General features: G+C 32.1%; 1 long non-coding RNA gene across 6 annotated transcripts; it reads right to left on the bottom strand.

Moving 5' to 3' along the window:
* Positions 1-707: 707 nt before the first annotated feature.
* On the bottom strand, positions 708-7,153 carry LOC150034724 (uncharacterized). Of its 6 annotated transcripts, XR_016531564.1 has the most exons (5): positions 6,516-7,153; positions 3,033-3,126; positions 2,177-2,951; positions 1,583-2,095; positions 708-974 (listed from the first exon to the last, which is right to left on the bottom strand). It is a non-coding gene; the product is annotated as an uncharacterized LOC150034724 (long non-coding RNA). The 6 variants fall into 6 exon arrangements; XR_016531560.1 differs by having other exon boundaries at positions 1,583-2,951; XR_016531562.1 differs by lacking the exon at positions 6,516-7,153 and having other exon boundaries at positions 3,033-6,509.
* Between the last annotated feature and the right edge of the window lie 10,675 nt (positions 7,154-17,828).

Here is a 17,828-nt window from a genome sequence, read left to right as displayed (position 1 = left end):
GATTCATTATCTCTAACAAGTGGTCTCAAAGTCATGCCCCTTATACTTAGTGGCGTGTCTTAATGACATAGTTATTGTGATTCGTGGTTAAAGAGCTAACCGAACAGACAATGGTCTCTGGAAAAGAGGAGTTGACCTAGTTAAAGGTGGATGCTTGAAAGTAAATACAGATGGATGACTATTTGATGGAGAGACTTTGGTGGTCCTTCGTTCGAAGGGAGGATTGTTGAATAGTACGATTAAGGTCCCACATTGGCAAGGTAAAGGGAAGATTCATGGTATATAAATAAAGACAACTATCTTTAATGGTACAATAACTTTTTGGTATAAGAAAACAGTACAAGAATTTTCACATTTCCCCACGCAAAAAAATGTCGAGATACGTTATGCCAACGCATATTTTTGCGTCGATAAAATCATCGTCATATCCATGTCGGGAGAAGTTCCTCCCGACGAAAATGATTTTCGTCGGCATAAATACTATTTTTGGCAACACAATTGCTTGCGTCGGGAAAAGCATAGTCCTACACAACAAAATTTCAATTCAATATGTAGATTTCTGCCCATGTTTATTTGTGTCGGCATAAGTTGTTTATAATTTTATATATTTTCTGTAACAATTAAATAACCAATTTTTTATTTCCTTAATACCTAATTATGCACAAAAAAAAAAATTAATCTTCAAACAAATCAATTGAGAATAAATATAACAAAAGTAAACTTATATATTTAAAAATAAGACTAATATTCAATACACAAACTATAAAATTTTACGAACAAAAACTGTATATACAATTATATTTGAGCTTTTCTAACTTCTTACAAATCCCCTATACCAAAAAAAGTTTAATCTTCCTTAAGCCAAAATACCATAAGCCAAAATAAGTGAGATACTAAACTAAACTAAGTAATCATCTCACAAAATATTTTTGCAATCTCCAAAAAAATGATCTTTAAGAATTTACACGAACAACCTGAAATAGGAAAAACAAACTGTTTAAAATGGTTATGAGGAATGATCCCTCTCTCAAGCTATAAATAAGATGTCAATGTTCATAATTAAAACAGAACACCACAAACAAGCTACGAACGTGTCCTAGTTCTACCTAAACGCCATTTAAACCACAAATAGCAACAAATGCATAGAAAGCATCAAAGTGAATCCTTCCCATCTAAATCTACCTAAATTTCTTTCAAGGCTAAACCCGTTATTGGATAGTCCTAAAAGCATATAACTCAACTCTTGGATCCTTACAAGTAAATCCAAGAATAAAGTTAATTTAAAGTGCACAATTAGGCTTCTAGATAATCTAAAAAACAATCACAACACCCCCAAGCTACAAAGGCGTCCTAGTTCCACCTAAACATCATTTAAACCACAAAGTGGCAACAAGTACACTAAAACACACATATTTAAAGTGGCTACCATAACTGTAAGTAGCCACAAAACAAACAAATGAAGTTCCTAAATCCACTATAACACTCGTATTTGAAGTGACTACCATAACTACAGGAAAGCCAACAACAACCAAATTAAGTTTCTAAATCTACTAACCAAGAACTAAAAGTTGTCATAACGTACCTAGTTGTTCGAAGGCCTATCTCCTTGCTTTTGTTGTGCACCTAACTATCTTGTGATTCCAATCAATTAATCTTGAAAATCCAAAACTATTGACTTCAACATGACATTTTCTTCCTTTAAGCTTGTCACCTCTACCTCAAGCTTTTCATACTTATTCCCAATATCTTTCTCAATTTGTGAGGAAGATGTAGCTAAATGGGGTTTTGGATTCCATCCAAGACTTTTAGTGTGGCCTGATCGTTTTCTCAAAACCCGTTCACAAATAATTTCCTCCGTTATTGATTCGACCACATCTTGTGATAACTTTCTAATCTTCTCTTACATTGTCAACTATATTTATAATATTTTTTTAACTTATATATATATAAGTATTAATATAAAATTCCGCATATATGATACAATATAACTTATATATGCTTCTTTGGTGGCTTCACTTATCCACCCATCCTTATCTGAGAAGTGACTTTTGTAAAACAATTCTACTTGGCCTATTTTTTCACCCTTCTCGATCGTCTGTAATTCAATAAAAAAAAATTATTCTTTACATTTAATGGGAAATGAACAAAACAATAATGAATTTACGTCATACCATACCAATTCATTTTGCACTTGAAGAAAGGATTTCAACCCACAATAATGGTTGAAATTGAGATATTCTCTGCTCTTCTTGTTCTTCTCCTTTTTTTCTTACACAAATTATAATTTATTAGTACAAGCAATTTATGTATACAATAAGTACAACAAACATATAAAATTTACCTACCATTCAAAAGTCTCCGATCGAATACAAAGAATCTTCTAATCTTCTTTATTTGTTATCCTGTTTGGTGGACTTTCATGAGCAATTATAGGATTCTCAAAGCTACGATAGTGCTTATACAGTTCTAATCTATATTCTCTAAATGAGTTATGTATTTTCTGATTTATGTACTTATTGATGACATTCGAGGATAGATCTACAGTAAAATGTGTCTACATTTTCAATAAAAGTTATGATACGTACACATATGAGATTGACACAATAAAAGCATAAAACTTACCTATAAACGAGCCTTTATAGTGGCAGTGACATCACTAGGTACATCCTTCCACTTAGAACAATGCAATGAAATTGTGTCTTGGGTCGTGGTCCCAATGGCGTTGCTAATAAATCAACTAGTATACCATAGTAATTACTTTCAACTCCTTCTGTTTCTCCAAGTACCATGATGTCACTATTTTGAGTTGGTATTTTATTGTCATGATCAATACAGTGAAAACGAACTCCATTGACAATGCAACCATTGTAGGAGCATACTTGATTAGAAGGACCAGGTGATATTGAGTAAAGATCATCAAATGCTTCTCCTCTTTGATACAATGAGTAAACCTATTAATACTTAATGGATTATTGGAACTCAATATTTTTAACTCATTATTGATGTTCAAATATCTAATTGAAGATACTTACTTGATCTTTGAACCAAGTAGGGAATTGTGATTGATGCCTTTGAGATAATTCTAATGTTGTGCCTGATCGAGTATGAATTAGTCTCAATTGTTCCCTAGTCATAAATTTAACATTAGATATAATATCGACTTTAAAAACTAAGGATATTAACTAAACATATAGGATCTGAAACATACCTATGATAAGACGTTATCTCAAAGCTGTTGTTCAATACATAACAATGTGTCAATCTTTTCTCATTTTTAGTTAGCGTTTTAGCAATTGACCCCCCTAATAGTCGTACATTTTGCCTAAACACATCAAAATCTCCACAACTTGGGCCATGGAGAATTGAATCATCATTACATGGTCCCTATTGAATCTAGTTTCTATTCCAGATAGATACATGGAACAAAAAGTCAAAGATTATTTCATGATAAATCCTTCTGCTATTGAACCCTCGGGATGGGCTTTGTTTCTTATGTATTGTTTCAAGGCTCACAAGCTTCTCTCAATAGGGTACATCCAATTATACGTAACTGGACCAACGAACTTTGCTTCATAAGATAAGTGAACAGCAAGATGCCATTACATTAAAAAAAGCCCGTGAAATTTTTTTTTTCAAACTTACATAATATGAGTAAAATATCTGATTACAATCGGTCCAAGTCTATGACGCATATTACTATCGCACATAAATCATGAAAAAAATTACATAATTCCACAATAGGTGTATACACATCCTTTCGTAAGTATACTCAAACACCAATAGGAATAAGTCGTTGGAGTAGAATATGAGAGTCGTGCATCCTTAATCCCCATAATTTTCCATCATTCGCACTAACACATCGTGATATATTTGAGGCAAACCCATCAAGAAACTTAACTGATTTCAAGAACTTACAAAAATCTATCTTCCCACTTGTAGTAAAAGTATATACTACATGTAGTTTTACAAATTTAAATCATTCTTTTTGTAAATGTAAGTCCTTTTGTGTATTCAAATCTTCAAGGTTCCAAACGGGCATTTGTTGTATCTTTTATTTTTCCTTCAATATTCATCAAAGTCTCAAGCAAGCTATCGCATATGTTTTATTCAATATGCATGACATCTAACTTATGTCGTAACATTAGTTTAGACCAGTATGGGAGCTAAAAAAATATACTTTTTTTTGTCCAATTAATAGTTCTTTTTCTTTTCTTATCTCGTTTGGATGGATGCTTACTTAGTACTGGAAAGTTTAGTGCCTTGACTTATTCTAGGATCTCATCTCCATTCATTACAACGGGTGGAGGTCTATGCACCAATTTACCATCATGTTGTTTACTCTTACGCCAATTGTGGTTATCTGGAAGATAACGTCGATGACCCAAGAAAGAGATTTTTCCTTTTATCTTAAACGACGATCTATCTTGTTTACAAATGAGACATACTTGATAACATTTGGTACTCCATCCTAACAAGTCCCCATATGTAGGAAAGTCATTAATGGTCTACAAAAAACATGCACGAAACTAAAAGTACCCCTCACTCTTGCAATCGTAAGTGTGCACACCATTGTTCCATAACTCTTTCAACTCTTAAATCAGTGGTTATAAATAGACATCAATTTCTTTTCCAGGAGGCTTTGATCCTGGTATAAGTAAAGACATGAAAAAAATTAGATTCCTTTAAGCACTTTCATGGTGGAAAATTTTAAGGAACAAGCATCATGGGCCACATGCTATATGCAGTACTCATATTCCCAAATGGATTAAATCTATCGGAAGCTAAGGCTAACCGAACATTCCTTGGGTCTAAAGCAAATTCAGGAAACTCTGTATCAAAACATTTTCACCCTTCAGCATCAGCTGGATGTTGCAACACACCATTGATTTCAACTCGTTTATCCTTATGCCATCGCATCTCAAAAGCAATGTGTTTTGATGAAAATAATCGCTTCAACCTCGATATTAATGGAAAATGACGTAAAATTTTGTTTAGGATTTTCTTATTCTTGTCATCCTTTATTTTGTATCAAGACTCACCACACACTGGACAACTTTGACAATTAGAATATCTTTTCCAAAATAAAATGCAGTCATACTTGCAAGCACGAATAGAATCATATCCTAGTCCTAGGTCACGTAATTTCCTCTTGGCTTCATAAAAAGAACTAGGTATGCATGCACCAGTTGGAAAGGCATCTTTCAACAAATCTAGTAACATATCGAAGGATTTGTTACTCCAGTTATTGAGAACCTTAATATGCATCAATGTCACCAAAAAGTTCAATGAGGAAAATTTTGTACAACTAGCGTACAACGGGTTACGTGCTTCATCCATCAACTTCTAAAAAATGTTTGAAGTATCCCTTTGTTCGATGTTCTCAGGCATTTCATCTCCAAAGTCTTCTTCATCTTCATCATATGCCCCTTCTCTCATCGGTCTTTGCAAATCATTTAAAAGATTAAATAACTCATCATCATCATTGTGTGCAATAGGTTCTTCCCTTAATCCATCATCTGCTGAAGGAGCTAAAGGTGTCCTGACTCTTTGAAATTGAGCTAAATTTATCGGTTCTCCATGATAAATCCATTGACTATATAAAGAAGATATTCCATAGCAAATAAATGTCATTCTCCTCCATCTAATGTTTGAGACATTGAATTCTGACAATGTTTACACAGGCATCTCGTTTTTCCCTCTCCATTTACATGACACTTTGCCACTTCCATGAATTTTGCAACTCCGTTGATGTACTCTCTTGAGAATCTATCTCTAAGCTTAATCCAATCCTTATTCATCGTTGAACCAAATGAATAAAGCATGTCTAAGTTTTGGCTATATGAAGGAGATTTTCCATTATCTCTAAATTTAGGTTTTTATGATGAGAACAATAGAGAAATCACTACATTTCTAGTGTTCCTTCTTACTTTAGAAAATGGTCAGTCTACATTAAGCATGTGACGAGAACATTAGTAAGGAAAAATGGTCAAATATTTACGATTGTGGACCTTTATTGATAAAACCTAAATAAATAAAGCTAAAGGGTCAAATGTTTTCCATTTTCTAATTTTACTAGAGTTTTTTTAAAACGACTCTTTATTAGAGCTTTTTTAAATGATATGATATCAAATTTACATTTACCTATCAACTTAAATTTTTTGGGTCAATCGATGATTTAACACTAGCAAGTAAAAAGTGTGAAATTTAGTTAATTTTCTTTAAACATCCTTAGCAATTTCATAAAACTTAAAACATATTATATCCATAAAAAGGAGAGATTAAATTTCAATCTTAACAAATAAATCTCATGTACAAAATTAAAACCAAAATACATAAATAATTCATCCTTCATTATATCCATCCATATACAAACCAAAGATAGAGTAACGATTTCATTCATAAACAAATCTATATCCTAATTCGTATCTGAAACAAAACCATTTATCAGAATAATAACACAGATACAATCTATGAATAACATTTATTAGAAAAAAGGAAAGAGAAAAAGAACCAACCAGTGCGTGTGATAGTCATGTGTGACAACGTGCGTTGGCGTTCAGTATTTGAGTGGTGGCCGTTTGAGTAAAAATTGGAGGGAGAAAGGGAAAATAATAGGAAAATGAGAGGAGATTTTAATCGGTGGGGGACTTAAAGGAAGGGAAACGAAATGGGTAGGGAGGGTGAGCGACTAAAAATCGAAGAAAAAAAGAAAAAAAGAAATGGATGGGTCGTCGGAGGGGGGCTGGGGGACGGAAAAGGGGAGGGGGCTGGAGGTGGGGGAAAAAGAAAGGGAGGGATAGAGGGGAGGGGGCTGGGAAAAAGAAAAAGGGAGGGGAATAGGAGGGGGCTCGAGCTGGGGAAAAAGAAAGGAAAGGGACGGAGGGCTGGGGAGGAAAAAGAAAGGGAGGGGACGGAGGGGATCGGAGGGCCGGTGGCTGGGGGACGGGGGTTTCCATTGGTGGCCAGAGGAGCTGGGGGTGGGCGCTGGTTTGTTGGGCTGGCCGAAAAAGAGAAGAAAACCTGGGTTTGACTGGAAAAGAGAAGAAAAACGGAAAAAAAAAAAGGTGGAGTGGGGGTCGGCCGGAAAAAAGAAGAGAAAGGAAGGAGGAAAAGAGAGAGAGAAAGGAAAAAGGAAAAGAAAGGAAAAAAAATTGGGGCGAAAAGAGAATATGGGGTTTTTAAAGACTTTTTCCCACACATATTTTTATCGGAAAATGTTTCAATTTTTGTCCGCATAATTTTTTTTTTAAAATGTGCACGTTACTCTATTTTGGCCGACACATTAAATTTTTGTCAAGATAAATACGCCTATACCAACGAAAATGAATGCGTCGGCAAAAAAAAATATCGGAATAGGTAAAAATTCTTGTAGTGAAAAGCAAAGTCATGAGGGCTTATACCCAAAATGAATGATATCATACCAAGTATGTTAGAGGGTTTGTTATCCCTAACATACCATGAGACCTAACTGTATAAATATCTCAATAGAAAAAAAAAAATCATACCTTTTTCTTTAGGCTCAAGAATTCTAGTGATTTCTTGGTAAGTATATATTGGCTAGAATATACAAAAAAAAAAATTCTACTTGGGCTCGATGTATCTCATAACTATAAAGGGTCATACTTGGGTGCATTTGATCTCTATACATTCTATTACTCACCACACACATGAAAAAAAATTAAAATATTTTTTAAAAAATAAAATTTTCACAAATAGAAAAAATGTCAAACTATTTACAGAAATAGCAAAAAAAAAAAAAAATACTGATAGATACTGATAGATACTAATAGGCTTCTATCAGCGTCTATCAATAATAAACTATCACTGATCAACACTGATAGACTTCTATCGGCCTCTATAAAAAAATATTAAAATTTTGTTATTTTGTGTAAATAGTTTATCTTATTTTTCTATTTTTGAAAACTTTCCTTTAAAAAATGTAAGAAAAATTTCCCATATGAGAAATTATGATTGAATAATTTAGTAGGATGCACAAAGATAAGTGTTATCTGGAATGCACTTAAGTATTTTCTGACTATAAATTAAAGGAAGCTCCTATTTGTAATCTAAAAAAGAAAAAAGTTAAGAATGTAGGAGAAACTCAGGAAAAGTGAGGGAGAGGGAAAAAAATTCTCTCAAAATTATTCATATTTGAGTAATTTTCTTTCAAATTATTGTATCTCTTCTTTTTGTGTCAATTTCTTTATACATATGTGCATAAATATATATACACACACTAGAAGTAAATTTTTAGACTATCATAAATATAGTTAATTTAAATCGTACATATACTATTGGCTAGGTCAAAGGTTAGAATCTCTCACCTCTAATTATTGAATTAAAAAAATGAAATTTTAAGAGATTATTGTGTTGTTCTTTTATCCCATTATAATATTATCTATAGAAAAATCATCATTTATGATAATTTTTTGTTTTTATTTTGAAAAACACAGAGAAAATTACTACTTTATATCCTAGTGTCTTACATTTTAAAGTTTCTAATTATTAATGCTGTACTTGGATAAATAAATTAAGAGCTACTTGCATTTTAGATATGCAATGCGCTCTTCTTTGAATAAAATATATGAATATAAAATTTATTTCAACAATATTAATGTGATGTGTGTCACAACTTTGATGTCATCAGTTCTTGAGTTCTTAATGTTCGTCGATGAATAAATTAAGGGCTAGTTACCTATTTTAGGCAGCATGTATTTTAAATAATTAATTAAAAAATTATTTTAAATTATAAAATTGCTAAAAATATTTTTAGATATTGCAAAATGTTACCGTCAATCAAGGATAGACACCAATAGACATCTCTCAATATCTATCAGTCTATCAATAAATGATAATGGTCTATAATTAATGATATTTTACTATATTTGTAAATATCTTAATTCATTTTTCTCTATTCGAAAATAGTCCAATTAATTATCACCTCATATAAATATATATTAACTAAGATTTTTCTTGTTTCAATCAAAGTTTCCATTGTTGACATCAATAAAAGTGTCAAGGATATTTCAATTTTATTGAGGTATACACGAAAATATATTTTTTTTAAAAAAATCTGAAAATATTGTTTTAGAAAAATCTAAATACAATTTTTTTTAAAAGATACTAAAGTCAAAAGAAGTTTTTCAACCGTTTTACCAAAATTTTAACGTCTTCTTTTTAGTCAATATTAATGACATTTTGTTGATACTTATTTTATTATATTCTGCCAATTTTTCTAAACGTGGTGAAAATATAGATTTCAACTTCTCATATCAACGTCCTGGACAAAAATTTAAAAGATTTTCCTTTCTAAAATCTAAGGCCTCATTGGTAGTCAAATTTTGGTTTTATTTTTAAAAATTTAGTCTATTTCATCCTCATTTATTCATGGTTTTAATTTTTCGTAAGTACAATGATGGAATTCTTAGTCAAATTTTAAAAACAAAAACAAAATTTTAAAAGCTAACGTCCCATTTGATAACTATTTTATTTTTTGTTTTTATTTTTGAAAATTAAGCTTATGACACTACCTACACCTCCAAATATCTTCCTTTGTTATCTACTTTTCATCAATAGTTTAAAAAACAAGTGAAATTTTGATAACAAAAAAAGGAGCTTTCAAAAAGTTGTTTTTGTTTTTGAAATTTGGCTAAGATTTCAATTATTGTACTTAAAGAAAATGCAAATCATTATAAAAAATATGGATGGAATAAACTTAATTTTCAAAAACAAAAAATCAAATTGTTACCAAATGGGACCTAATATTTTTAGTTTTTAAATTTTGGTTTGATTTTTTAAATCACTGATAAAAATTTATAGATGGATGTAGTATCTATAGGTTTAATTTTTTTAAAAAAAAAAATAGTTACCAAACGAAGCTTAAAAAGATTTGATTTAATGCATCAATATGTTTGGAAAATGGGGAATGGCCAAATGAAACAAGAGGTGGTAAAGTCGGCGTCACGCCAACAAGAGCGTAACTTAATTGACATAGTGTTTTAACTATTGACCTCAAGATTAGAGGTTTGATTCCCCCACCTCACACTTTAATTACAATACTTTTGTAAAAAAAAACATCACTTTTATTTATTTGTTTATTTTGACACAGTGGACTTTTATGAATAATTTCTATGATAAAATAGATCAAATTTTCTCTTGACAACATGGACATCAAATTACATGTAACGTTATAATTTGTTGAAAAAAGTGTACTTTTTAGTTATGAAGTTAGGGTGAAATGATTTAATTTCTTAAGCCTTTAATTTTGAAAATAAGTAATTTCGAAAAAAATTAAAGTGTTTGATAAACATTAAAAATAGTTTTTGAAACACCTTAAAATTTATTTTAAACCGTTTTTATAAAAAAAATTAAAATAAAAATGAATTTTTCTTAAAAATACATTTTTCTAGTTAATCCAAACATGTTCTTAAGCGATACCCTGATTGTATTTGAGTTATTGAGGCCCGGTTTAGTAGCCATTTGGTTTCTAGTTCTGTTTTAAAAAATCAAATCAAAATTTGAAAACTTAAAAAATTGATTTTTAAAAATTTGTTTTTGTTTTTGAAATTTGACTAAATATTCAACTCTTCTACCTAAATTAGATGAAAATCATGGTAAGGGAAAAAAAAAGACTTAATTTTGAACAACTAAAAACAAGAAATCTAATGGTTATAAAATGATGGTGAGTTTTTAAATTGACATTTGAACTCTACAGTATGGAAAAGTTGACAGTAAAAGACCAAGATATAGATTATTCCAAAAGCAAACTCAAGAAAACCTAAATAGTAAACACATCTGAAGTCAAGTCTTATGGATCAAACCTATATTTTTCTTCATTTCTTTTATTTTTTTTGTTTTTTTTCTAAAAGATAGATCCATTTGATCCATCTTTTTCTATGTGTTAGAGAATGTGTGGTTGACAATATTTATTTAAGCATCTCAAATGTTACGAGAAGTGTCTTTTCATTGGTGGTTTCTGGAAAAGAAATATTTACAAAAATGTTGATTCGGTAAAATATTTTCCTTATTGGTGGTTTCTTTTGTTGTCTTAATTTGCCAATATCTTTTTCTTTTTAGCTTGTGATTGTGGAAGTTGTGGCTGCCCGTTGTATTTCTCTGTGCATATTTATAGGACAATTAGTCCTCTAGTTTGGGTTGGTCCTATTATTATTGTGTGAAGCTCTTATCTAAAATCAACTTAGTGTGTATCCGGTCAATAGTGTAGTGTATTGACAGAGTTGTGTTTCATGAAAACGTACTTCATGCTCCTCACATCGAGAGTAAGAAGATCCTTTTGAGTAAGGATTCTCAAGCTTAGGGATTCAAACAAAAGAAACTTTGTTCTTAGAAGAAAAAATACAATTCGAGTTGGAAGAAGTCTCACGATTTGAGGGAAGCTCAAGTCTTATAGAGAGGAAGTCTTGATCTTAGGGGGAGCCTAAGATTTGCTTCACTGATAATACAACTTAGGGGGAACATAAAATACTGTGAGAATGAGTCTAACACCTAGGGGGAGCCTAGGTTATTAATTGAGTAATAAAGTTGTATGAGAGTTACGGTAATCGTGCATCCATTACAGATAAGTACTGCATTGTAATTGCTCATTATTGATATTAGTGAAGTTATATTTTTTGGGCACACTGCCCCTTAGACGTATGTGATGTACACTGAACTGGGTTACCAATCTCTAGTGTTATTTTATCGATCATGCACATCTGATTGTTGTCTTGTGGAATATAACATTGATCATAACATTGTTAACATGCAGTAGATAGCTTCTTATAATTTTCTCATTTGATATTAGAGGAGTCACCATTATCTATGATGTTACGATCCTTCCCTGTCCTCATGGAAAGAGTAAAAGAAGACTCTCGTCCATTAGTACAACCTGAAACCAACTATGCATATTGGAAAGCGAGGATGACTACCTTTCTGAAGTCTTTAGATAATAAATCTTGGAAGTTTATTATAGTCAGGTGGACACATCCACAGGTCTCTAACGAGAAAGGTGAACTAAAGCTCAAACCTAAAGTTGAGTGGATTGGGGAAGGAGATGAAGCTTCTCTTAGGAATTCTAAGGCTTTAAATGTCATATTTAATGGTGGTGAAAAAAGCATTTTTCGCCTGATCAACACTTTTTTGTCTACCAAAGAAGCCTAAAATATTCTTGTTGTTGCTCATGAAAGAACATCCAAAGTCAAGATGTCTAGATTGCAGCTGTTGGCTACAAAATTCGAATCTTTGAAAATGCAAGATGATGAGACTATTATAGAGTACAACGTCAGATTGCTGGAAATTGCAAATGAATCATTTGCTTTGGGAGAGAAAATTCCTCAAGAAAAGCTTTTATGAAAAATTCTTAGAACTATACTAAAGAGATTTGATATGAAGGTCATTGCTATAGAGGAAACCCAGGATATCACCACCATGAAAGTTGATGATCTTTCTGGATTATTACTTACCTCTGAAATGGCTCTTAGTGACAGGCCTAAGAAAAGAAACAAGAGAATTCTCTTGCAATCATCAATCGAAAAATATTCATTTGAATCAAGAGAGGAACCTAAAGAAAATCTTGCTGATGTAATCTCCTTATTGTTAAAATAATTCTCCCGTGTGTTGATGAAAATTGAAAAGAAGTTAGGCTTCTATTCTCCTAGAGTGGTTAAGAATGACAACAATTTTGGGTCACTATTCAAAGATCTCAACGTTCTAAGAAGGACTACGACAAACCAGGAGAGAATGATACAAACAAAGATAAGTTGTTTCGATGTAGAGAATGCAAAGTAGTTTGTCACTATCAGTCGGAATACTCTACATTTCTAAACCGACAAAACAAGCGTTACATTATGACCTTGTCTCATGAAGAGTCTGATGACAGTAGTGATCCAGAAAAAGTGTCAAGCCATTTGTCAGTTGCATCTCATTTGACAATTTTGAAGATAAACAACTCATAGATGATCTCACTGCAATAGTTGGTGATGATGGAACTTATGACTCATCAATTATAGCTACCTATTGCGATCTTTACAGCAAAAATGTGAGGATGCTAAGGCTTTTGATGTCCAGAAGGGAAGAATAGAATCATTTATTGCTGATAACATTCACCTTATGTCTATTATTTCTAACTTGAAGCGTGAACTCAACAAAGTTAAAGCTGAGAAAGAGTCAATGTGTAAATCTATATGGAAGTTAAATTATAAAACTGATTACTTTGAACAAATCCTTTCTAAAAGTAAGTCATATAGGGATGTTCTGAAGGAACTCTAATGAGAGAACCTTGAGCGGAAGCGGATCAACCCAATTCTATAATTTATTGAATACAAAGTTTTACATTAAACAAATAATAAGATATGCATTTAAATCTAATTTACAACATGCCTTAAAAGAAAAGGTTTCAAGAAACCTCACCTTTGAAGACCTTTCTTCACGTTTTTCCCTCGAACGGATCACGAACTTCTTGAAAACATTCTTCAAGATTAACCTTGAACAAAACCCAAATACTACCACAAACGTTACATTGGTATTCTCAGGGTGAGACCAAGGAGTGGTGGGCTCTGACTATTTTGGTTGAGAGTGAAAATCTTAAGATGGAGGAGGAAGAATGAGAATGTTCAAAACTCAAGACAAAGACACAAAACTCTTCTGTATTTTCTTAATCGTTCAACCAATAACCTTAGGAGAAGAAGAAGAAAAACATTTTTCTTTTATTCTCCTTGCCATAAAAAATAACCACCACCCACTAATGTGGGTGGAGAGAAAAGATAGGGAAGGGAGTTGTAACTCCCTACCTTATTATTAAAAAAAAAATAATAATACAAATATATATATGATAACTAGCTTATTATATATATATATATGTGTGTGTGTGTGTGTGTATGTATATATAATTATCAAATATAACATATAACCTATATTGTATAACATACAATATAAACTGTAGTTTCTTTCTCTATTATATGACATTTAATATAAATCATATTTATATTAAATTTAACAACTATGAATCCCATTCATAGAAAATGTTGGGTTTTATGTCCCATGGCTTGTAAACAATAAACTTATTTTGAATATTCAATAAGTTGTTATTGAATATATGAATTGCTTATTACATTTTAGAAATAAATCAAATAAACTAAAAGATCTATGACTATTACATGAATACTTGAACTTTATGTACATACATAAAAGTGGATCAGAATCGAGAAATAGTCAAAATTTTTATATAGTATATGAATAAGGTTGGGTGCTTATTCTAGTAACACTATTGGATACATCCCACTCTGTAGTTGTTACAAGGAGTTGTAAAGTGCTACAAACAAAGTGATCCTAATTCGTACATGTTATGACATGAGGAATGAGGGCATCCCGTGTAATGAGTTTGCACAAAATCGGATCACGAAATAAGTCACTCTAACTTTATAACGTTGTTTACTGTTTAAGACTGACTATTTCAAATCGATGACCTAGGTAATTTGACCTTAATTCTGAGCTAACTATAAACTCCTGTTTATTCGAGATTATCCTTAGATTTTCATAGGTGAGGGTTGGCTTAACAGGACCGGCTCAATATCTATTTCAGGGGTAAGACCGGGTAGATAGTTGAGGACATAGGGTGCAAGATGGAATTCACTCCTACCCACTTTTAGGGATAGTAGACAGGTTGTTCCCTTAAGTGCTGATTCCAGGTCTTTAACAAAGGGTCCACCCTCTCATTTTCCCGAGAGGACTCGGTTTGTTGATCGGATCACAAACCAATTGTTCATTAGAAGATCAGTGGGACTTAAGGAACAAAAGGTAATCTTAGGGGTAAAATAGTCATTTGACCCAACCGTTACTATGAACAACCTGTGACGGGTTAACTTACTAATCATGGTTATATCGAGTGGATACAATATATCTGCAATGAAGGGAGTGCAACTCTGGGCTTTGATGGAGTGACCCAGTAGTTAACGAATGAGGGTTAATTCGGTGTACAGAGTTTAGCCAATTAATCACGGATCTTTGGAGCCCATAATCTGTAGGTCCACAAGGTCCTCCTACTATTTCATAAATGGATTAGCCTTAGAGTAGCATGATAAGTTAATTTGAAACGTTCAAAATCAAATTAAGGGAATTAGTAATTAAACAAAATTATAGAATCAATTAATATGATATAATTACGCATTTAATTATGAAATTAAATAAAACTGGAGAATCAATTATGATTTAAATATTAAATTCATGAATAGGGATTCATGAGAGTGGAATTAGTGAAAAATAATTTAATATTTGATATTAAATTAATTAGAATTAATTAAATTGTTTAATTAATTATTTATTATTAATTTTATTAAATAAATTAATTTTGTAAAATTAATAAAATTTCAAATTTGAAAATAAAATTAATTTTGGAAATTAATTTGGAAATCAAAAAATGAAAATGAAATGGAAAATGAAAAAAATCCCAAAAGTGGGATTTTTTCCACTTTTAGAACAAGAAGCTCGCTTATTTTCCACTTTCAAAATTCAGTCGATCTTCGAAGCACGAGCTGCAATACATGTAGAAATGATGTTTGCATGATAGTCATCCAATAAATAAAGAAGATTGGACTGAGAAATGGGAGAGACAATTGCTGAATTGAAAAGAAAAGCTGAAGAAATTATTCTTCAATTTTTCTGCTGAAACAAGTTACCTCCTCTCCATATTCCCTTAAGCCAGGCTTATTTTGAGTCCTAAAACTCAATCCAAGACACCAAAAGAATAGTAGGGAAGGTCTTGTGGTGGTTCACAAGCTGATTTGGAGAAGATTTGCAGTTGAAATCGAGATTGAAGTGCTTTTTCAAAGGTATGTCTTTAAACCTTCTCCATAGTTTATGGAGATGCTTAATTCAAAGCTAAAATTAATGAATTAGAATGCTTAATGATCCGTGTTTCTTTCACTGCGTATTTTTTAACTCTAACAAATGGTATCAGAGCATCACTTAAACATTCAATTTGGTTTAATTTTTTGCTTGGTGGGTGTTTTTTCATAAGATATATGAAAATGGTGAACTAATATGGATTTAGAGTTTTGGCATTAAAATTCTCTTTGATTCCTTTGCTAAATTTGTAATTGGCTCTTGATTGATGAGATTATACGTATGCTCAAGAGTCTGTAATTTATTTGGGGTCATTAGAGTTGAAATTAAGATATAATTGAAGAAAGAAGTGAATAAGGCCGAGCTGCAAAATTCTGATGTTGAGCTACTGTCTAGGCAGCATTGAAACGCTATCCTTAAGCATTGCAACACTGCTCATACTGCTCATGTTGCTACCCAAATGATGAAAAATTCCACAGTGTCGCAACGCTAGGGTGAGAGTGTCAACGCTGCTTACCCAAGCCTAGCATGCACGCTTCAACCCAAACTAACGATCCAACTTAACCGGTCCAGCTAAACTGGTCCGACCAGTTCGAGTCAAGAAGGTCTGGTTTGACTGATTCAATCTAGTTCAGCAACTTTTGAGTTTTTGGAGGTCCGGTTCAAGTAGTTCGGGTCCGGTTTGGGGTGGTCCGAGCAGTCTAGAAGCGTTTTGGAGTCAGTTCTTGCTAAATTTTGTAATAGTTAGGCCTTTGTTTGCTTGAAAATGCCAAAACTAAAACCATATCAATATGTGTTTAATTATTTATACATGTGATGTATGTTATAATTAAATAAATCTTTTATGTGCATAAAGTATGCCATGTAGATTCAAAATCTCACCATAGGAAGCATGTTACATGCATTGAAAGTAGGTTATGAAGTGTTATAATATATAGAATGTTTAGGGTTTCTTTTATTTAATATAAGTGTTATATTCAACATTGAATGCCTTTGATGTATGTTGTGGATGTTTAGCATGTCTAAAATTTTGTAGGTTGTTATAAAATTAGGTTAGACATTTAAAGTCCATAACAAAGAACAACTGCATGCTCACGTAGGTTAATCACCAATTTTAATAGTTAAAATAGGTCGACATCTTGTAAAGTAGGGTTACAAACTCAACCGGTGTATAATCCTGTGTAAGGCTGTGGGTATTTAAGTTGACGGTCTATAGTACACCTCCTACATGGGGATTATGGCCAAATTATTGAGCGTTGTTAACCGATTTTATGAGCAATATGTGAACGATATGAGGTTTTAAAACTAGTTTATCACCTAGACATCGTAGGTTAAATCCAAATATAAATGTTATACTTGGATAAAAACCTAAAGTCAGGTTGTTTAATTAGCCAGAACAAGCCTAAGGAAATGTATACCCAGTTTAATGTTAGAACACTTTAGGGGGAGTTTAATAACATATATGATATGCAATTAGAACACTCCAATGAAAATAAAAATAACTTATATGATATGTTAGAATGCTTTAGTGGGAGATTAATAAACATATATAATATGAATAATTTTTTTGATTCTTGAGTCCCTAAAAGTTCACAATCGAAATTCATGTTTCACTTCATGCCACCCTGGAAGTGACCTCCATTCGGAAAGCGTTTACATGAATTGAGATTTTGGTGAATAGGGGAAGTTGTTCACCATAAAATTAAATGTGGTGTTTTGATTTTAATTTTCACGTCCCAAGATGTTCACACCGTGAGGTTAATGTAGCACTTCGTTTCACCCTGGGAGTGACCTCCATTTGGAAAGAGTTTGCATGAACCAATATTAAGGTGAATGAGGAGAAGTTGTTCAATGAAAAATCAAATATACGATATATTGATTTCAATTCTCATGTCTCTAGAAATTTCCCACTGTGAGATCCGTGTAGCACTTCGTGTCACCCTAGGAGTGGCCTCCATTAGGAAAGTGTTTTTCATGAGGTCAAGATTAAA

Source organism: Benincasa hispida, chromosome 8 (assembly GCF_027475165.1).
Source record: "Benincasa hispida cultivar pf3 chromosome 8, pf3_genome.v1.1, whole genome shotgun sequence".
NCBI classification, from domain to species: domain Eukaryota; kingdom Viridiplantae; phylum Streptophyta; class Magnoliopsida; order Cucurbitales; family Cucurbitaceae; genus Benincasa; species Benincasa hispida.
The sequence above is the reverse complement of the archived record's forward strand: the minus strand, read 5'-3'. Positions and strand labels throughout refer to the sequence as shown.